The 19,814-nt window shown below is 43.5% G+C and overlaps 2 pseudogenes; one reads left to right on the top strand and one right to left on the bottom strand.

Moving 5' to 3' along the window:
* Positions 1 to 495: 495 nt before the first annotated feature.
* Positions 496 to 10,905, top strand: LOC111963710 (potassium channel subfamily K member 4-like; annotated as a pseudogene).
* A 2,896-nt stretch (positions 10,906 to 13,801) lies between these two features.
* LOC111963709 (high choriolytic enzyme 1-like) lies at positions 13,802 to 15,041 on the bottom strand (annotated as a pseudogene).
* Positions 15,042 to 19,814: the final 4,773 nt, after the last annotated feature.

Here is a 19,814-nt window from a genome sequence, read left to right as displayed (position 1 = left end):
TAAGCAGGGGGACCTTGCGTGCGCTGCAGGATTTAATCCATGACGGCGTAGTGTGTTACTAATGGTTTTCTTTGAGACTGTGGTCCCAGCTCTCTTCAGGTCATTGACCAGGTCTGCCGTGTAGTTCTGGGCTGATCCCTCACCTTCCTCATGATCATTGATGCCCCACGAGGTGAAATCTTGCATGGAGCCCAGACCGAGGGTGTTGACCGTCATCTTAAACTTCTTCCATTTTCTAATAATTGCGCCAACAGTTGTTTCCTTCTCACCAAGCTGCTTGCCTATTGTCCTGTAGCCCATCCCAGCTTGTGCAGGTCTACAATTTTATCCCTGATGTCCTTACACAGCTCTCTGGTCTTGGCCATTGTGGAGAGGTTGGAATCTGTTTGATTGAGTGTGTGGACAGGTGTCTTTTATACAGGTAACGAGTTCAAACAGGTGCAGTTATATAAGGTAATGAGTGGGGAAAGAGAGGGCTTCTTAAGAAAAACTAACATGTCTGTGAGAGCCGGAATTCTTACTGGTTGGTAGGTGATCAAATACTTAGTCATGCAATAAAATGCAAATTAATTATTTAAAAACATACAATGTGATTTTCTGGATTTTTGTTTTAGATTCCGTCTCTCACAGTTGAAGGTTACCTATGATAAAAATTACAGACCTCTACATGCTTGTAAGTAGGAAACCTGCAAAATCGGCAGTGTATCAAATACTTGTTCTCCCCACTGTAGTGTAACCATCAGCAACATGTTTATAGGTTTTGGTCAGTAATATGATGGGGCTACAGTCTGTATTATGTTTAGTTTCAGGTTAATGATTACCTTGCAGTTTAGCTAATGTGGGTGACATCTGTTTCCATGGGCTTGCTGTCTGTGTTTGGTCTGTTTGTTCTGCAGCTGGGCCCAGAGCGCTCCAGCACTGGCAGCGGGGGGAAGAAGCGTGCTTCTTTGGGGCTTAACGAAGGTGCAAGCATGCGCTGCTCCACCTCCTGTGTATCCTGACGGGGGTGCTGCTCTACTAGTGCTGGGGCCGTGGTGTTCCAGGCCCTGGAGGCTCCCATGAGGAGGGCCAGCACATACAGCTGCAGGACACACAAAGGCCTTCCTGGAGAACTACACCTGCATCAGCCCAGACATCCGCAGGCCTCATAGAGTACCCTACATAGGCTACACACACCTAGAGAACAAACAGGTTAAAATGACTGAATGACTGGGATATTAAGACTTTCGGGGGGTCCAAGGCATCGGTCATGTAATCCAATGAGACCTCATAGTTGGGTTGCAGTATAATCAATCAATCAAATGTATTTATAAATTCAGCTGATGTCACAAAGTCCTGTACAGAAACCCAGCCTAAAACCCCAAACAGCAAGCAATGCAGGTGTAGAAGCACGGTGGCTAGGAAAAACTCCCTAGAAAGCGCCAGAACCTAGGAAGAACCTAGAGAGAAACCAGGCTATGGGGGGTGGCCAGTCCCTTCTGGCTGTGCCGGGTGGAGATTATAACAGAACATGGCAAGATGTTCAAATGTTCATAGATGACAGCAGGGTCAAATAATAATAATCACAGTGGTTGTCGAGGGTGCAACAGGTCAGCACCTCAGGAGTAAATGTCAGTTGGCTTTTCATAGCCGATCATCAAGTATCTCTACCACTCCTGATGTCTCTAGAGAGTTGAAAACAGCAGGTCTGGGACAGGTAGCACGTCCGGTGAACAGGTCAGGGTTCCATAGCCGCAGGCAGAACAGTTGAAACTGGAGCAGCAGCACGGCAGGTGGACTGGGACAGCAAGGAGTCACCAGGCCAGGTAGTCCTGAGGCATGGTCCTAGGCTCAGGTCCTCGAGAGAGAGAGAGAAAGAAAGGCGGAAAGAGAGAAAGAAAGAGAGAGAATAAGAGAGAGCATACTTAAATTCACACAGGACACCGGGTAAGAACGACAAATACTCCAGATATAACAGACTGACCCTAGCCCCCGACACATAAACTACTGCGCATAAACACTGGAGGCTGAGACAGGAGGGTCGGGAGACACTGTGGCCCCGTCCAGACAGGGCCAAACAGGCAGGATATACCCACCCACTTTGCCAAAGCACAGCCCCACACCACTAGAGGGATATCTTCAACCACCAATACCATCCTGAGACAAGGCGAGTATAGCCACGAACATCCATCCCACCGGCACAACCCAAGGGGGGGGGGGGGGCGCCAACCCAGACAGGAAGATCACGTCAGTGACTCAACCACTCAGTGACGCACCCCTCTGAGCGGCAGTGGACCATGGAGAGCACCAGTAAGCCGTGACTCAGCTCCTGTAATAGGGTTTGAGGCAGAGAATCCCAGTGAGAGAGAGGGAACCAGCCAGGCAGAGACAGCAAGGGCGGTTCGTTACTCCAGGATCTTTCGCGTTCACCTTACACACTCCTGGGCCAGACTACACTCAATGGCCAGATACACTACAGTAGGACCTACTGAAGAGATGAGTCTTCAAAAGACTTAAAGAGTACAAGAGTCAGACGTCCGCGTCTCTCACAGTGATAGGCAGACCATTCCATAAAAATGGAGCTCTATAGGAAAAGCTCTGCCTCCAGCTCCCTTAAGGAGGCCTGCGTCTTGGACGCAGTAGCGTACGTGTAGGTATGTACGCAGGACCAAATCGGAAAGAAGGTAGGAGCAAGCATCACCAAGAGGTAAAGTAGTTATACAAGAGTATCTTACATTTTTTGGGTTCTAGTCAAGATTCTAGCAGCCGTGTTTAGCACTAACTGAAGTTTATTTAGTGCTTTATCTGTGTAGCCGGAAAGTAGAGCATTGCAGAGTTAACCTAGAAGTGACAAAAGCATGGGATACATTTTTCTGCCATCATTTTTGGACAGAAAGTTTCAGATTTTTGCAATGTTACGTAGATGGAAAAAAGCTGTCCTTGAAACAGTCTTGATATATTATCAAAAGAGAGATCAGGGTCCGTAGTAACGCCGAGGTCCTTACACAGTTTTATTTGAGACAACTGTACAACCATCAAGAATAATTGTCAGATTCAACATAAGATCTCTTTGTTTCTTGGACCTAGAACAAGCATCTCTGTTTTGCCCGAGTTTAAAAGTAGAACATTTGCCGACATCCACTTCCTGATGTTTGAAACACAGGCTTCCAGGGGGGCAATTTTGGGGCTTCACCATGTTTCATCGAAATGTACAGCTTATGTGTCATCCGCATAGAGCAGTGAAAGTTACATTATATTTCGAATGACATCACCAAGAGGTAAAATATATAGTGAAAACAATAGTGGTCCTAAAACGGAGCCTTGAGGAACACCAAAATGTACAGTTGATTTGTCAGAGGACAAACCATCCACAGAGAGAAACTGATATCTTTCGCGAGCAATAAGATCTAAACCAGGCCAGAACTTGTCCTATAGACCATTTTGGGTTTCCAATCTCTCCAAAAGAATGTGGTGATCGATGGTATCAAAAGCCACACGAAGGTCTAGGAGCATGAGGACAGATGCAGAGCCTCAGTCTGACGCCATTAAAAGGTAATTTATTATCAGTGCTATTATCGGGTCTAAAACCAGACTTAAGCATTTCGTATATATTGTTTGTCTTCAGGAAGGCAGTGAGTTGCTTCGCAACAGCTTTTAATTTTTTTTTGAGAGAATGGGAGATTCGATATAGGCCGATAGTTTTTTATATTTTCTGGGTCAAGGTTTGGCTTTTTCAAGAGAGGTTTATTACTGCCCTTTTAGTGAGTTTGGTACACATCCGGTAGATAGAGAGCCATTTATTATGTCAACATAGGAGGCCAAGCACAGGAAGCAGCTCTTTCAGTAGTTTAGTTGGAATATGGTCCAGTATGCAGCTTGAAGGTTTAGAGGTCATTTATTTTCATCAATGTGTCAAGAGATATAGTACTAAAAAACTTGAGTGTCTCCTTGATCCTATATCCTGGCAGAGTTGTGCTGACTCAGGACAACTGAGCTGTGGAGGAATGCACGATTTAAAGAGGAGTCCGTAATTTGCTTTCTAATTATCTTTTTTTTTTTTTTTTTTTTAAGTTCATAGGTTTATCACTGCTGAAGTGAAACCCATCCTCTCTTGGGGAATGCTGCTTTTTAGTTAGCTTTGCGACAGTATCAAAATAAATGTTGGATTGTTCTTATTTTCCTCAATTAAGTTGGAAAAATAGGATGATCGAGAGCAGGTGAGGGATCTTCGATACTGCACGGTACTGTCTTTCCAAGCTAGTCGGAAGACTTCCAGTTTGGTGTAGCGCCATTTCCGTTCCAATTTTCTGGAAGCTTGCTTCAGAGCTCGGATATTTTCAGTATACCAGGAGCTAGTTACTTATGACAAATGTTTTTTGTGGTGCAACTGCATCTAGGGTATTGCGCAAGGTTAAATTGAGTTCCTCAGTTAGTGGTTAACTGATTTTTGTACTCTGACGTCCTTGGGTAGGTGGAGGGAGTCTGGAAGGGCATCAAGGAATCTTTGGGTTGTCGAGAATTTGTAGCACGACTTTGATGATCCTTGGTTGGGGTCTGAGCAGATTATTTGTTGCGATTGCAAACGTAATAAAATGGTGGTCTCGAGATCAGATTCCAGGATTATGAGGAAAAACATAAGATCCACAACATTTATTCCACGGGGCAAAACTAGGTACAGTGTTTGACTGTGCAGTGGAGTAGTCCGGAGACATGTTGTCCAAAACCACTGAGTCGATGATGGCTCAGAAAACCTTTTGGAGTGGTCTGTGGACTTTTCCATGTGAATATTAAGTCACCAAAAATTTGATATTATCTGCAATGACTACAAGGTCTGATAGGAATTCAGGGACTCAGTGAGGAACGCTGTATATGGCCCAAGAGGCCTGTAAACAGTAGCTATAAAAAAATGATTGAGTAGGCTGCAAAGATTTCATGACTAGAACCTCAAAAGACGAAAACGTATATATATTTTTGAAAATTAAAATTTGCTATCGTAAATGTTAGCAACACCTCCGCCTTTGCGGGATGCGCAGGATATGGTCACTAGTGTAACCAAGAGGTGAGGCCTCATTTAACACAGTAAATTCATCAGGCTTAAGCCATGTTTCAGTCAGGCCAATCATATCAAGATTATGATCAGTGATTAGTTGATTGATATAATTGCCTTGGAAGTGAGGGATCTAACATTAAGTAGCCTATTTTGAGATGTGAGGTATCACAATCTCTTTCAATAATGGCAGGAATGGAGGAGGTCTTCATTCCAGTGAGATTGCTAAAGCGAACACCGCCATGTTTAGTTTGCCCAACCTAGGTCGAGGCACAGACACGTCTCAATGGTGATAGCTGAGCTGACTATACTGACTGTGATAGTGGCAGATTCCACTAAGCTTGGGTGCTGCCTGGCCTGCACCCTATCTCATTGTGGAGCTAGGGGAGTTAGACCGCCTGTCTATGTTCGTAAGATAGATGAGAGCACCCTCCAGCTAGGATGGATTCCGTCACTCCTTAACAGGCCAGGCTTGTCCTGTTTGTGGGTGAGTCCCAGAAAGAGGGCCAATTATCTACAAATTCTATATTTTGGGAGGGGCAGAAAACAGTTTTCAACCAGCGATTGAGTTGTGAGACTCTGCTGTAGAGCTCATCGACTCGCCCTAAATGGCGAGGGGGCCAGAGACAATTACTCGATGCCGACACGTCTTTCTAGCTGATTTACACGCTGAAGCTATGTTGCGCTTGGTGACCTCTGACTGTTTCATATTAACATCGTTGGTGCCGACGTGGATAACAATATCCCTATACTCTCTACACTCGCCCGTTTTAGCTATAGCCTGCACCATCTTCAGATTAGCCTTAACATTGGTAGCCCTGCCCCCTGGTAAGCAGTGTATGATCGCTGGATGATTCGTTTTAAGTCTAATACTGCGGGTAATGGAGTCACCAATGACTAGGGTTTTCAATTTGTCAGAGCTAATGGTGGGAGGCTTCGGCATCTCAGACCCCGTAACGGGAGGAGTAGAGACCAGAGAAGGCTCGGCCTCTGCCTCCGACTCGCTGCTTAATGGGGAGAACCGGTTGAAAGTTTAAAGTTTCTGTCGGCTGAATGAGCGACACCGGTTGAGCATTCCTACAGCATTTCCTTACAGAAGCCATGAGAAAGTTGTCCGGCTGCGGGGACTGTGCGAGGGGATTTATACTAGTATCTGTACTTACTGGTGGCACAGACGCTGTTTCATCCTTTCCTACACTTAAATTACCCTTGCCTAACGATTGCGTCTGAAGCTGGGCTTGCAGCACAGCTATCCTCGTGGTAAGGAGATCGTTCTCCTGTATATTATGAGTACAGCTACTGCAATTAGAAGGCATCATGTTAATGTTAATACTTAGCTTCGGCTGGTGGAGGTCCTGACGAACCACGTCCATGTAAAGCATCCGGGGTGAAAAAAATGGAATGGAAAAAGTCGAGTGAGGGAAAAAAATAAATATATAAACAGTAATTAAAAAATAAAAACCGTAAAGTTGGCAGGTAGCAAGTAAGGTTAGCAACAAACCGCACAGCAGCACGTAAACAAGTCTACAAGTTGTACAATGCAAATACAGAAATATTCAGGTACAAACATCACTGTTTCTCTTCTCTCTCATCACTTTAACTTCCTGACTGTCCCATCCCAGGAGGTGGCAGATGCTGTGGGTGCGGGTGTGGATCCTAGCAGCAATTCCTCCACCTTCACCAGCCAATGGGACCTGGCCAGCGCCTTTTTCTTCTCTGGGACCATCGTCACCACCATCGGTAAATCAGCAGGCTGATCTCCCCTATGTTTAATCCATTGTTACACACTGACACTACCTATCCCAATCCTAAAGCTCTACAAACCATCATCCTCAGGTTTTGGGAACATCTCCCCGAAGACAGAAGGGGGGCAGCTGTTCTGTATCTTTTATGCCCTGGTGGGGATCCCTCTGTTTGGTATCCTGCTGGCTGGAGTTGGAGACCATCTGGGGACCGGGCTGAGGAAGGCCATCCTCAAAATAGAGTTTCTCTTAGCGGTGAGACACTAAATATTTGGTTTAATGTGTTTACTCTGTCTTTCTCGGCCTGTCAGTATTTCAGTCCCTCCATTTCCTTCTTTCCTCTTTTTCATGTTTTGCTGTCTCCCTCTCAGAAATGGAAGGTGAGTCCTACTATTGTTCGAGTCATCTCAGCCATACTCTCCATCCTGTTGGGGGTAGCACTCTTCGTTGCAGTGCCAACGCTGGTGTTTCAGGAGGTGGAGAAGTGGACTCTCCTGGAGGCGTCCTACTTTGTTGTCATCACCCTGACTACAGTGGGTTTTGGAGACTATGTTGCAGGTACTACCGCCACTGCATTTAGGATTGGGTCAAGGAATCTGTCTCAAAAGGTCTAAACACACATTTCATTGTTGAAACTCTCTTTACATTATTGAAACTCTTTTTACATTGTTGAAACTCTCTTTACATTGTTGAAACTCTCTTTACATAGTTGAAACTCTTTTCATATTTGAAACTCTCTTTTCTTAGTTGAAACTCTCTTTCCAAGTTGAAACTCTCTTTTCCAAGTTGAAACTCTCTTTTCCAAGTTGAAACTCTCTTTTCCTAGTTGAAACTCTCTTTTCCTAGTTGAAACTCTCTTTTCCTAGTTGAAACTCTCTTTACATTGTTGAAACGCTCTTTACATTGTTGAAACTCGCTCCCTGTTGAAACTCTCTCTTTCAGTGTTGAAACTCTCTTTTCCTAGTTGAAACTCTCTTTCCTAGTTGAAACTCTTTTCATTGTTGAAACTCTCTCCCTGTTGAAACTCTCTGTTCCTAGTTGAAACTCTCTTTTCATTGTTGAAACTCTCTTTTCATTGTTGAAATTCTCTCCCTGTTGAAACTCTCTCTTTCATTGTTGAAACTCTCTCCCTGTTGAAACTCTCTCTTTCAGTGTTGAAACTCTCTTTCACTGTTGAAACTTTACACACCTGTACTCCAGATTAATGTAGTTTAGGAGGCCTGAGTGATAAAATACTCATTAATACTCATTAAACTGGACATTTAATTTACTCTTTGTGAATAATTTAATCTTTGAATGAAAGTTTAATTATTAACCCCATAGAGTTTTCTGGCAGCTCAGTCTGTAATGTTCACAAATGTGAGATTAATTTAATAAACCCCTAGAGTCGATGTCTGCGCCCCCGCTGAAATCGAATTAGCATAACAAAAAAACTCCCCATAAAAATCTGTGTTTTTAAAATGATATTTAACCAGGTAAGAACACATTCTTATTTACAATGACGGATAACCCCCCGGACAACGCTGGGCCAATTGTGCGCCGCCCTATGGGACTCCTGATCACGGCTGGTTGTGACACAGCCTGGGAACAAACCAGGGTCTACAGTGACACTGCAATGCAGTGCCTTAGACCGCTGCGCCACTCGGGAGGACTGTTTAATCTAGAGATATCTCTTTGCATGGGCTGCGTCTTAATTCACCTCATCCGCCGATGTCGGCCTTCCGCATCTGTGGTGAAAGGTGGCAGAGCTACAGCGCTGCTTGTCAGACCATGAGACATCCCGAAAATCGGTCTTCTCGTGAAAACGTCTTTAGCGGTTTTGGCCTACAAACTATTACGACCCCGCTATGGAAAGATGATACTGTTTTTCCATGTATAAATCTGTTATTCAATGTGTTTCTATGGGCTAATAACAGTAAGGCCAAATTCAATGTTTCATCAAATATGTTTTTTATACCTAAAGGGGTCCTAAAATTCAAAATCAAATAGCTAAATTATCCTTGGTATGATCATTTTAAAACATGATGCCACCGAAAAACAACACACGGCTTGCCTGCTCCAGTGAGACATGATTGCTTCATGCTTATTAGACCGTATACAGTACACTCTTAGAAAAAAAGATGCTATCTAGAACCTTAAATGGTTCTTTGGCTGTCCCCATAGGAGAACCCTTTGAAAACCCCTATTTGGTTCCCCCCCAGGCTTAGATTCTAGGGGGGTTTAACAGCAGATCTGTCATGTGTAAACTAACCTTTAGACCTGTAAAGTTGCTGATTCTCCATTGTCTACACCTGTAAACCCCTATCTATTCCTATCATCTTGCTTATCTCTGTCAGGTGATAGTGGAGATGGTGGTAAAGACCACTGGTACAAGCCCCTGGTGTGGTTCTGGATCCTGCTGGGCCTGGCCTACTTTGCTTCCATCCTGTCCATGGTTGCAAACTGGCTTCGGGTCCTGTCCAAGAAGACCAGGGCTGAGGTGTGTAAAAACTGATCGGGCCCAAAATGGGAGAGTACAACCTACAAGCAAATGGTCTGCACTGTACACTTTGTCACCTATAGACACCTGTTCTATTTCTCAATGATCCTCCCTTCCTCTCTTATCAACTCTCAAGTGTGTTGTGACTTCATTAAATTCTCTTTAAATAGTGATTTGATCTCTTTCCTCTCTCTTCCCAGATGGAGGAGCTCAGAGCCCGTACCACTGACTGGGGTCAGAACATTCAGAACATGTCCGTGGACTTCCGCATGCCAGACGACCCCTTCAAACGACGACGACGAAAGCGTCGACATGGCCCTCGCAGCCGAGGCAATGGGGCAGGCCATGTGTCTGGGGCCCCTGGGGAGAGGGGCAGAGTGATGGAGAATGGCCAGCTGAACAGCCAATCAGAGACTGGATCATCCTCATACTCTTACTCATCCAACGAGTCAGAGTCTGGATCTGCGACAGGGTCAGAGGTCACGCAGCATGAGCGGGTAGTAGAGGAAAAAGAGAAGGATGTCGATAAGGAGAACGCCTTCCCAGAATCCCTGTATTCCCAGCCTCTGGACTACTTTGGAGAGAACCTGGCATACATTGATGAGTCCTCAGATGCAGTTAGTGGAAAATTACATTTGGATCCCCTGTTGGATCCAACACAGCCCGTCTCTACACGCTCACGAAAGCCCAAGAGGAGACGGCCCAGAAGGCCACCCCCAGAGAAGAGCCCTAAAATTAGCCCTACCAAACCTGAGAAGAAAGAGCCCAATGGAGACATAAAACCCCATGAAAATCCACCGCCACCAAAGGATAGATGAACCAAATGCTCAAAGGTGAGTTTGTATGTTTTTTCAGAGCATGTTGAAAATGGATAAACATATGAAAAAAAAGACAAATGATGAAACTGTCAAGCTAGAAAACCCCTGACTCTGCTCTTTTTAGGTGTGAAGGGAAGAAGAAGTTATGTGGGAAGAACTGAATCTGATTGATTATGTTTTATTCACTACACTGTTCATGTTTCATAAACATAGTTTGAGTGTGTGTATGTTGTGTATGCCTGATTCAAATAGGGAGTAAGCCTTGATGTAATAGCAGAGTGACTTATTCAAATAATCCTAACAAAACTTAACCATGTCACTTCTTTAACCTGATGTTGCCTTGGTAGCGTTTTAATAAGGAACACAATCTTATGTGCCCCACTTATCTATGTTTGCTTATGGAGTGAGCGCTCCCTACCGGGCAATCATGAAACTGCAAAGCCCTGTTTTCTCTGGATAAAATAAGCAGTGAAGCACACCAACATGCATTGTTTTTTTTATTACTCTGAATGAATTTATATTTTTTGCCGTTAGGGGAAAAAAGCCTTATGACAATAACTCTCCCATAATGAATTTGTCCCTGAATGTCTGGAGCCCAAACTATAGAGAACAAAGCTTTGGTATATAATAGGAAAGTTCTAATTCAAGGCATGAGTAAATCCTGTCTCTGCCAATAACCATATCTGGTCTTGCATGACCTTAGCCTAAGTATTACACTAGTGACGTTATTACTGTGTGCACTGTGTACAGCATATGCCATTGTATATATTTTTGAGTATTATTCTTTGAATGTATTACACACAACTGTCCTGTAAAATAAACAACACATTTTTTAAATAATCAGAATACTATTTTGTGTGTGCATGCGTGTGAGAGATTTTCCAGAATTTGCATTGTTTTCCTGAGGAATGGAAAGATGACTGTCAGTAAATGAAGGACAATGAAGATACAGTGGCACACTGAGAATGAATAACACAGTCATTTAGAATTATATTGCATACAACCATCTTTTCTCAGTTCTTCAATTAACAAACTACATACCTGAAATTAGAAAAACAACATATAATATGTCTTATCAACACATTTTGCAACCATTTGCACTTAAGAACACTTAACGAAATTAAAATTGGGAAATAAATTGTAAAAAAAGTTTATACTCACTACACTGACACAGCTTGTTGATCATTTGGAAAATCTGACCATAACTCTATACTCATGATTCTTGCTTACAAGCAAAAGCTCAAACAGGAAGTACCAGTGACACGCTCAATATGGAAGTGGTCAGACTGTTTCGCTAGCGCAGACTGGAATATGTTCCGGGATTCATCCGATTGCATAGAGTTTACCACATCAGTCACGGTTTCATTAATAAGTGCATCGATGACATCATCCCCACAGTGACCGTACTTACATATCACAACCAGAAGCCATGGATTACAGGCAACATCCTCACTGAGCTAAAGGCTGCCACTTTCAAGGAGCGGGACACTAATGCAGACGTTTATAAGAAATCCCACTATGCTCTCCGAACAGATAAAGAGTCAATACAGGACTAAGATCGAATCCTACTACTCTGGCTCTGACGCTTGCCGGATGTTTTTATTTTTTATTTGAACCTTTATTTAACTAGGCAAGTCAGTTAAGAACAAATTCTTATTTACAATGACGACACCGGCCAAAACCAGACGACGCTGGGCCAATTGTGCACAGCCCTATGGGACTTCCAATCACGACTGGTTGTGATACAGCCTGGATTCAAACCAGGGTGTCTGTAGTAACGCCTCTAGCACTGAGACGCAGTGCCTTAGACTGCTGCGCCACTTGGGAGCCCCTTGAAACATGTAGGTTGTGGCAGGACTTCCAAACTATCACAGATTACAAAGGAAACCCATCCGCAAGCTGCCCAGTGACACAAGATTATCAAACGAGCTAAATACCTTCTACACTCGCTTCAAAGCAACAAACACTGAACCATGAGAGCACCAGCTTTTCCAAACGGCTGTGAGATCCCACTATCTGTAGCCAAAGTGCGTAAGACCTTTAAGCAGTTTAACATTCACAAGGCCGCAGGGCCAAACAGATTACCAGGACGCGTACTCAGAGCATGCGCTGACCAGCTGGCAAGTGTCTTCACTGACATTTTCAACCTCTCCCTGACCCAGTCTGTAAAACCTACATGTTTCAAGCAGACCACCATAGTGCCTGGCCCAAGAACGCCAAAGTAACCTGTCTAAATGACTATTGCCCCGTATCACTCATATATGTAGCCATGAAATGCTTTTGAAAGGCTGGTCATGGCTCACATCAACACCATCATCTCAAACACCCTGGACCCACTCCAATTTGCATACCACCCCAACAGATCCACAGATGACGCAATCTCTATTGCACTCCACACTGCCCTTACCCACCTGGACAAGAGGAACACCAATGTGAAAATGCTGTTCATTGAATACAGCTCAGCATTCAACATCGTAGTGCCCTCAAAACTCATCACTAAACTATGGACCCTGGGACTGAACACCTCCCTCTGCAACTGAATCCTGGACTTCCTGACGGGCCTCCCCCAGGTGTTGAGGGTAGGCAACAACACATCCGTCACGCTGACCCTCAACACGGGGGGCCCTCAGGGATGCATGCTTAGTCCCCTCCTGTACTCCCTGTTCACCTACGACTGCCTGGCCATGCACGACTCCAACACCATCATTAAGTTTGCTGACAACATGACAGTGGTAGGCCTGATCACCGACGACGATGAGACAGCCTATAGGGAGGAGGTAAGAAACCTGGCAGTGTGATTTCAGAACAACAACTTCTCCTTCAACATCAGCAAGACAAAGGAACTGATTGTGGACTACAGGAAATTAAGGGCTGAGCACGCCCCCATTCACATCGACAGGGCTATAGTGGAGCGGTTCGAGAGTTTCAAGTTCCTCGGTATCCACATCACTAAGGATCTATCTTGGTCCACACACACCAACACAGTCATGAAGAGGGCACTACAATGCCTCTTCCCCCTCAGGATGCTGAAAGGATTTGTCATGGTCCCTCAGATCCTCAAAAAGTTCTACAGCATCTTGACTGGCTGCATCACCGCTTTGTATGGCAACTGCTCGGCATAAGACCGCTTGGCGCTACAGAGTAGTGCGTACAGCCCAGTACATCACAGCTCCCTGCCATCCAGGACCTTTATTCCAGTCGGTGTCAGAGAAAAGCCCTAAACATTTTCAAAGACTCCAGCCACTCAAGTCATAGACTATTCTCTCTGCTAGCGCACGGCAAGTGGCACCGATGCACCAAGTCTGTAACCAACAGGACCCTGAACAGCTTCTACCCCCAAGCCATAAGACTGCTAAATAGTTAGTGAAATAGTTAACCAAATAGCTACCCGGACTATCTGCATTGACCCTTTTTGCACAAACTTTCTTGACTCATTACACATACGCTGCCGCTAATGTTTATTATCTGTCACTTTATTCCTAGTTATATGTACATATCTACCTCAATTACCTCGTATCCCTGCACATCGACTCGTTACTGATACCCCATGTATATAGCTAAGTTATCGTTACTCATTGTGTATTTATTATTACTTTTATTATTATGTGTTTTACTTCTCTATTTTCTTTCTCTCTGCATTGTTGGGAAGGGCCTGCAAGTAAGCATTTTACTGTTAGTCTACACCTGTTGAAAACGAAGCATGTGATTAATTAAATGTGATTTGATCCTCTGAACATCAACATCCTATTTTCACAGACGGGTTAGGAATAGGAGTGATGGTGTCCTTCCTATTCTCAATTGAGAAGGCAGGTCCTAAAATGGAAGAGGGACACATTTTATGAGAAAAGAACAGTATCAAAACAGTAGGCCGTGGCAATTGACTCTTAAAAAGTGTGCCATCATGTCTTACAAAGCTTGAAAGCCAAATTGGGTAATGCACAACAGATGAATTGTCATATGGCGTATTTGGATTGTTGGTGTCCTGTTTCTGGAAGTATAGATGGATATGAGTATATGTGAAAGTGCTTCTGATACTTGTTGATGTTGTTGAGGTAAGATAGCGCAATTCTTAAAAGGTGTCGATGAATTTGATTTGATATATGGGCACTTGACCATGAGAGTGAGAGGATAGTTTTCCCCAATTGACCAATAGATCTTGACATACTGGTCCCTGTCACTCCTGTTGTGCTCATGGTAGATGCCCAGTGTGTGGACATGTGAGTAAAACTCATCCAGTTTTACTCTGAATGTCAATGTAGTCTGACTGGCCACTCCAGAGACCAAATCGAATACAGGTTCTTGTGTGAAATGATTTCATGGACGTCTCAATCATAGCCTTTTCGGGGTCATCTGTGATGAAGACCAATAAGACTTCTGTCTCACTTGCGTTATCACATCATAACATCAGATTATGTGTGTTCATGGTTTAAGAATAAATAATGAACGTGCTATGTCAATTTATAAATAAAATGAAATAATTATTTTCACTTACAGAAGTAATCGTCTTATGATATAACACCTCCACCAGTCCAGAGGAGGATTTGGTCCATCTGCAGTAGTTGCTGTTGCACCAACACTTCATGGCGTTTCTGGTCCTGAGTATAGCTACATCTCCCTCCATCCGCATCTGGCTCATCCCTTAGTGCAAAGAGTCAAGTGGATGGCTCATCCCTTAGTGCAAAGAGTCAAGTGGATGACTCATCCCTTAGTGCAAAGAGTCAAGCTGGATGGCTCATCCCCTTAGTGCAGAGTCAAGTGGATGGCTCATCCCTTAGTGCAAAGAGTCAAGTGGATGGCTCATCCCTTAGTGCAGAGTCAAGTGGATGGCTCATCCCTTAGTGCAAAGAGTCGAGTGGATCACATAACAAAGATATGAATTGTAGATGTTATGTTAATCAGATACTGACTTGTGAGCTTATGAGTAAATCATATGTACCTTTGTTTTCCTCAAGGATCCTTGTAGTGATGTCTAAAATATTAGATTATTTGGTAATGACATCTGAACAGGAGTGTAGTTACATGGCAGCTGCCATACTGCAGAATTTAAATATTTCTTGCTAGTTCAGCATTGTGTTTCTAGCTAGTGTTGTAAATTGCACAAATAATATGTACCTTTTCAATATACAGTAGACTGGATTATTATATAGCACTGCACAGTATTGTGCATTTAAAGTGAAGACTTACCATCCTCAATGGGCCATTCTTGCAGAGAAGACAATCACTGTGTGAGTGATTCTGAACACTACAGTGAGTTGAGAGTTTAGATAGGAGCTCAGCCGTGCCGAGGACTCCAGCTTTTACAAGGGGATAGTGGGCCAGGCAGGAGCAAGGCCAAGATGGCGAAGTTGAGGCTCTGGTCCATGCTCCATTAGCGAGTGGAGATGCTCAAGGTGGAAGCAGGTATGTGAGTGAGACAGAGCAAAGTTTTTATACAGCCACACAGGGAGGGACCACCAGTGGGATTAGGCCATATGTCAACACGAGGAGCCTAAAACAAGTATTTTAGAAGAGGGATTAGTACAGTAACCTCGCCCATCCATTCAGTCACTGACTCAGGATACATCTACAAGGGCAGGTAGAGTTGTGATAGCTATGTTTTTCATGAATAATCTTAGCTCTAATTAATCTTCATCTGATTACAGATAGTAGGCCTAGGCATCTACAATGTGTAAGTCAAGCTGGACATATGGGAGTACGGAGTTGGCAAAGCTCCCATACTAAGACATTAAAATATCACTCAAAGAAGAGTGAATTTATAGAATCCATTAGAAAATTAATTAAGTGCTGTATATATTACAAGGATTCTTTGAATTTAACATAAATCTGTATTGTAAAGCAGACTGATTAAGGGCTCTATTCATTCCGTACTGCTAAAATTCAGCATTACAGCATGATTGAAATTTAAAGGCAATGTTCCTGTGTTAGCAGAGACTGCATTCATGGTAAACGCTGCAGATGTCGGCTCAATAGGACATGACCTTTACATTTCTAGCGTGCTCTCTGTAACACTTCAGCGATACAGATTGAATAGAGCCCTAATGTTCCAAATGCTTCAGTTTTCAGCGAGGGAGTCCATTGTGGATGTTCTGTCACTAAATAAACCCCTGCTTTTAACAGTAGGCTAACACTTTACATTAACGTACCATTTAGGGCCTCCTGAGTGGCGCAGCGGTCTAAGGCATCACTACAGACCCAGGTTCGATCCCAAGCTGTGTCACAGCCAGCCATGACTGGGAGACCCTTGAGGCAGCGCACAGCGTTGTTCGGGTTAGGGGAGGGTTTGACCGGTCGGGATGTCCTTGTCCCATCATGCTCTAGCCACTCCTTGTGGTGGGCGGGGTGCCTGCAAGCTGACTTCGATTGCCAATTGTATTGTATTGGTGCAGCTGGCTTCCGGGTTAAGCGAGCAGTGTGGCAAGAAGCAGTGCGGCTTGGCAGGGTTGTGTTTCGGTGGAGGCATGGCTCTCGACCTTTGCCTCTCCCGAGTCCATATGGGAGTTGCAGCAATGGGACAAGGCTGTAACACCAAATTGGGGAGAAAAAAAGGGGTAAAAGTACAAAAAATATATACAGTACACGTCAAAAGTTTGGACACACCTACTCATTCAAGGGTTTTCTTTATTTTATACATTGTAGAATAATAGTGAAGACATCAAAAAACACATATGGAATCATGTCGTGACCAAAAAAGTGTTAAACAAATCAAAATATATTTTAGATTCTTCAAAGTAGATTCCTCAAAGGTACCATTTATAAAGAGTATACAGTTGTTTATAAATAGTAAATAATAAACTGCAGATAATAGTTAGTTTACTATAGTTAAATTATAGTTTATTGTATTACATTGTTTAACATATATAGAAAAGAGTTTTGATCCCATAACCATGTAATCTGACATACTGGGTGAGGTTGCTGCAGTAATCCCTCTGCTAAAAGGCATGTTGACCCAAAGTGATGATAAAAAGCATAAGCCTGACTGGTAGCCCCTCCCTATGTGGGTCTCTGACAGTCTCACACACCTGTTCCTATGCACCAGATGACGGTATCATAGGTCAGCCATTTAGATAAGGTAGAGGTTAATCAAACTCGACCAAAACAACGGAATTGTCATGGAATCGTGTGGGAGACAGGGCCGTGGGGGAAAGTTCCTGAGTCTCCTCATTGCCATCCAGAAAAATGTGCCTACATTTAGGCTATTGTTCATATGTGTATTTCACATGTTGCGGTAAAAAGCTGAGTATAATGCTTGTATACCCCAACACATGTTCATCGTCCTCTGGGGTGGCAGGTAGCCTAGTGGTTAAGAGCGTTGGGCCAGTAACCGAAAGGTTGCTAGAATCCCTGAGCCGGCTAGGTGGAAAAATTGGCCGTTGTGCCCTTGAGCAAGGCAGTTAACAACAACTGTGCCAATGATGTTGATTAAGGCAGCCCCCCACACCTCTCTGATTCAGAGCTTAAATGCGGAAGAAGGATTTAGGTTGAATGCATTCAGTTGTCTAACTGACTATCACCTTTCCCAATCAACTGCATTACAGTAAAAAGCAACTGATTACCACCACCGAGTTCTGTATACTAACCATCTTACATGAACAGGACTTTGCATTTAGCAGTCACTTCTAAACCTGAAAAGGGACAACTTGTACAGCCAAATCTATCCAAATCAGACTTTAGTAACCACATTGTGGGCCTGTTACAATACATCAATCATGATGGATTTGATGAATATCCAATATTTTTAGATCAGATGTGTGGAATGTGCTCCAATCTGGTCAATGGAACGGTCTACACTCCTTTACCGCATCTATGGTTGCTATTTTCATACCATTCTGGAACTTTGAGGGGTCATGACATAGCCTCTCTAGTAATTCAATAGGATCTCAATGAGCTTATTCTACATTGCAGTGCAGGCGAGTTTGAGAGCATCAAACTGTGATATATCCAGTGCTTGACTTGGACAGGAGCTCACTAGAGCTGAGTACCAGCACCTCAAATGTTCTTCTGCTTGAGCTCCTGTTCCTCTTATAGAATATTAGCTCAAAAGAATTATGGTGCTCCTGCACCTAAATATAAACAGTAGGCCTACCGGCATCCAAAATGAGTACTGGCAGCTATTTCAGTCCAAGTCAAGCACTGTATAGGTAAATTGTGACTGACTGACTCATCTACAAATAATAATGAGTCGTTATTTATGACGCAAGGTGATTTGTATATCAGTCAATCGGCTGTCGCCTGCACCTATGGCTCTGATAAACCATCAAGCCTGCATGCCCAGTTGACTCTGTGACCTTGTGCTCGAGGACACGAACGCAGACGTCATCACAGACAGGCAGGCAGATACTGTAATTGGCAATGTAATAAAGACACCACTAGAGAGCGCTACAATACAACAACTAATGAAATGCGACAATTCAGATTCCCCTGACATTAAAAAGCAAAAAAATAAATGTATATTGATCAAATATGTCTGTCCTCTTTCTAAATCTATACCATTTATGTATGCTAAAATATTGCCACTCAAAACCAATGCTGACAGGTGACAGGTGTCCTATTCCACAATGACCCAGTAATAACTAACACGTCATGTGACATGCCATGCGGCCTAACAGTTATGTGTGTTTGGCTATTGGATGAGTAAAATTAAGATACCAGTATGCTTTCTCCATTCAGACAGGATAGGGTTGTCTACTATATAGAGGGTGTCGGTCTTCAGAGATGCAATGCCACGGAAGAATGGGAGTCCTAGAATGTAATGTTCGGCTGTCTGGTGGAACATTTCCTGACATGACAAGGCTTACTTTTTATATCACTGAGGGTCTCTCTTTCACCCCTTCTCCCATTTCGACAATGTCCCGTTTCCCCATTTGTTCAGTTCACTCTTGGTTACTTTAACCTTAGATGGACAAGAACAGGCTGAGGACACCCTAAATAATTAACTCCCTTTATATCTGTCTCTGCAACCATTTGGCAGCAGACCCCCAACGCCAGGATGAAAAAGCATAATTCAATAAACTGCTTGACATAGCCAAGCCATCTCATTAAAAGTATGCAAAACAATTAGATGAGTGGGCTACAGTAGTAAGATACACCTATGCACAACAACTGGATCACAAAGAGAGTAGCCTAGCTTTGTGGAAGCTATAGTCGGCATACACTTTTCACTATACAAAGCATTATCTGTGTGGTTGCTTGTTTTAGTGCCTGTGTGTCTGTTGTTTACACCTGTCTCTGGTCATATGACCTGTCAGCATGCCACCATCCCAGGCCATGGCCTCCGTTGACATACAGCACATTCGTCCATACCTATTCTAAAGTCGTACAATGCTTCACGTGACTCCTCAAAAGAAGAGTGTTTAAAGGACTGGGCAAGGCATCTTACGCTCTAACAACTTAATTAACAATAATAAATAAAAACATTCACTTCAAGCTCCTAAACCTACCAAAAGCCCAGAATATAGTGTATGTGAAACGCCGTTTTTGCAATAGGGGATAATGCGTGTGGAGCTGGTGTGGAGGCTGACTGCAGCAACATGCAAACCGTTTGAAATGCAGCGCATGCGGAATCCGTGTATGACCTTCAATTCAAGGTCGATGTTTTTCTCAATGACACCGGGAACACTGCCATCAGTCTCCAATCTCTCTGCAGTCTCTGAAAATATTCTCAGACATCATAGGTCTAACACATGAACATACAATACATTATTATAAGCTAATTATTTTATGATTGATGGGTTTGATTAAAGAATATTTAC

This window comes from Salvelinus sp. IW2-2015, linkage group LG5 (genome assembly GCF_002910315.2).
Source record: "Salvelinus sp. IW2-2015 linkage group LG5, ASM291031v2, whole genome shotgun sequence".
Taxonomy (NCBI): Eukaryota; Metazoa; Chordata; class Actinopteri; order Salmoniformes; family Salmonidae; genus Salvelinus; species Salvelinus sp. IW2-2015.
The sequence above is the reverse complement of the archived record's forward strand: the minus strand, read 5'-3'. Positions and strand labels throughout refer to the sequence as shown.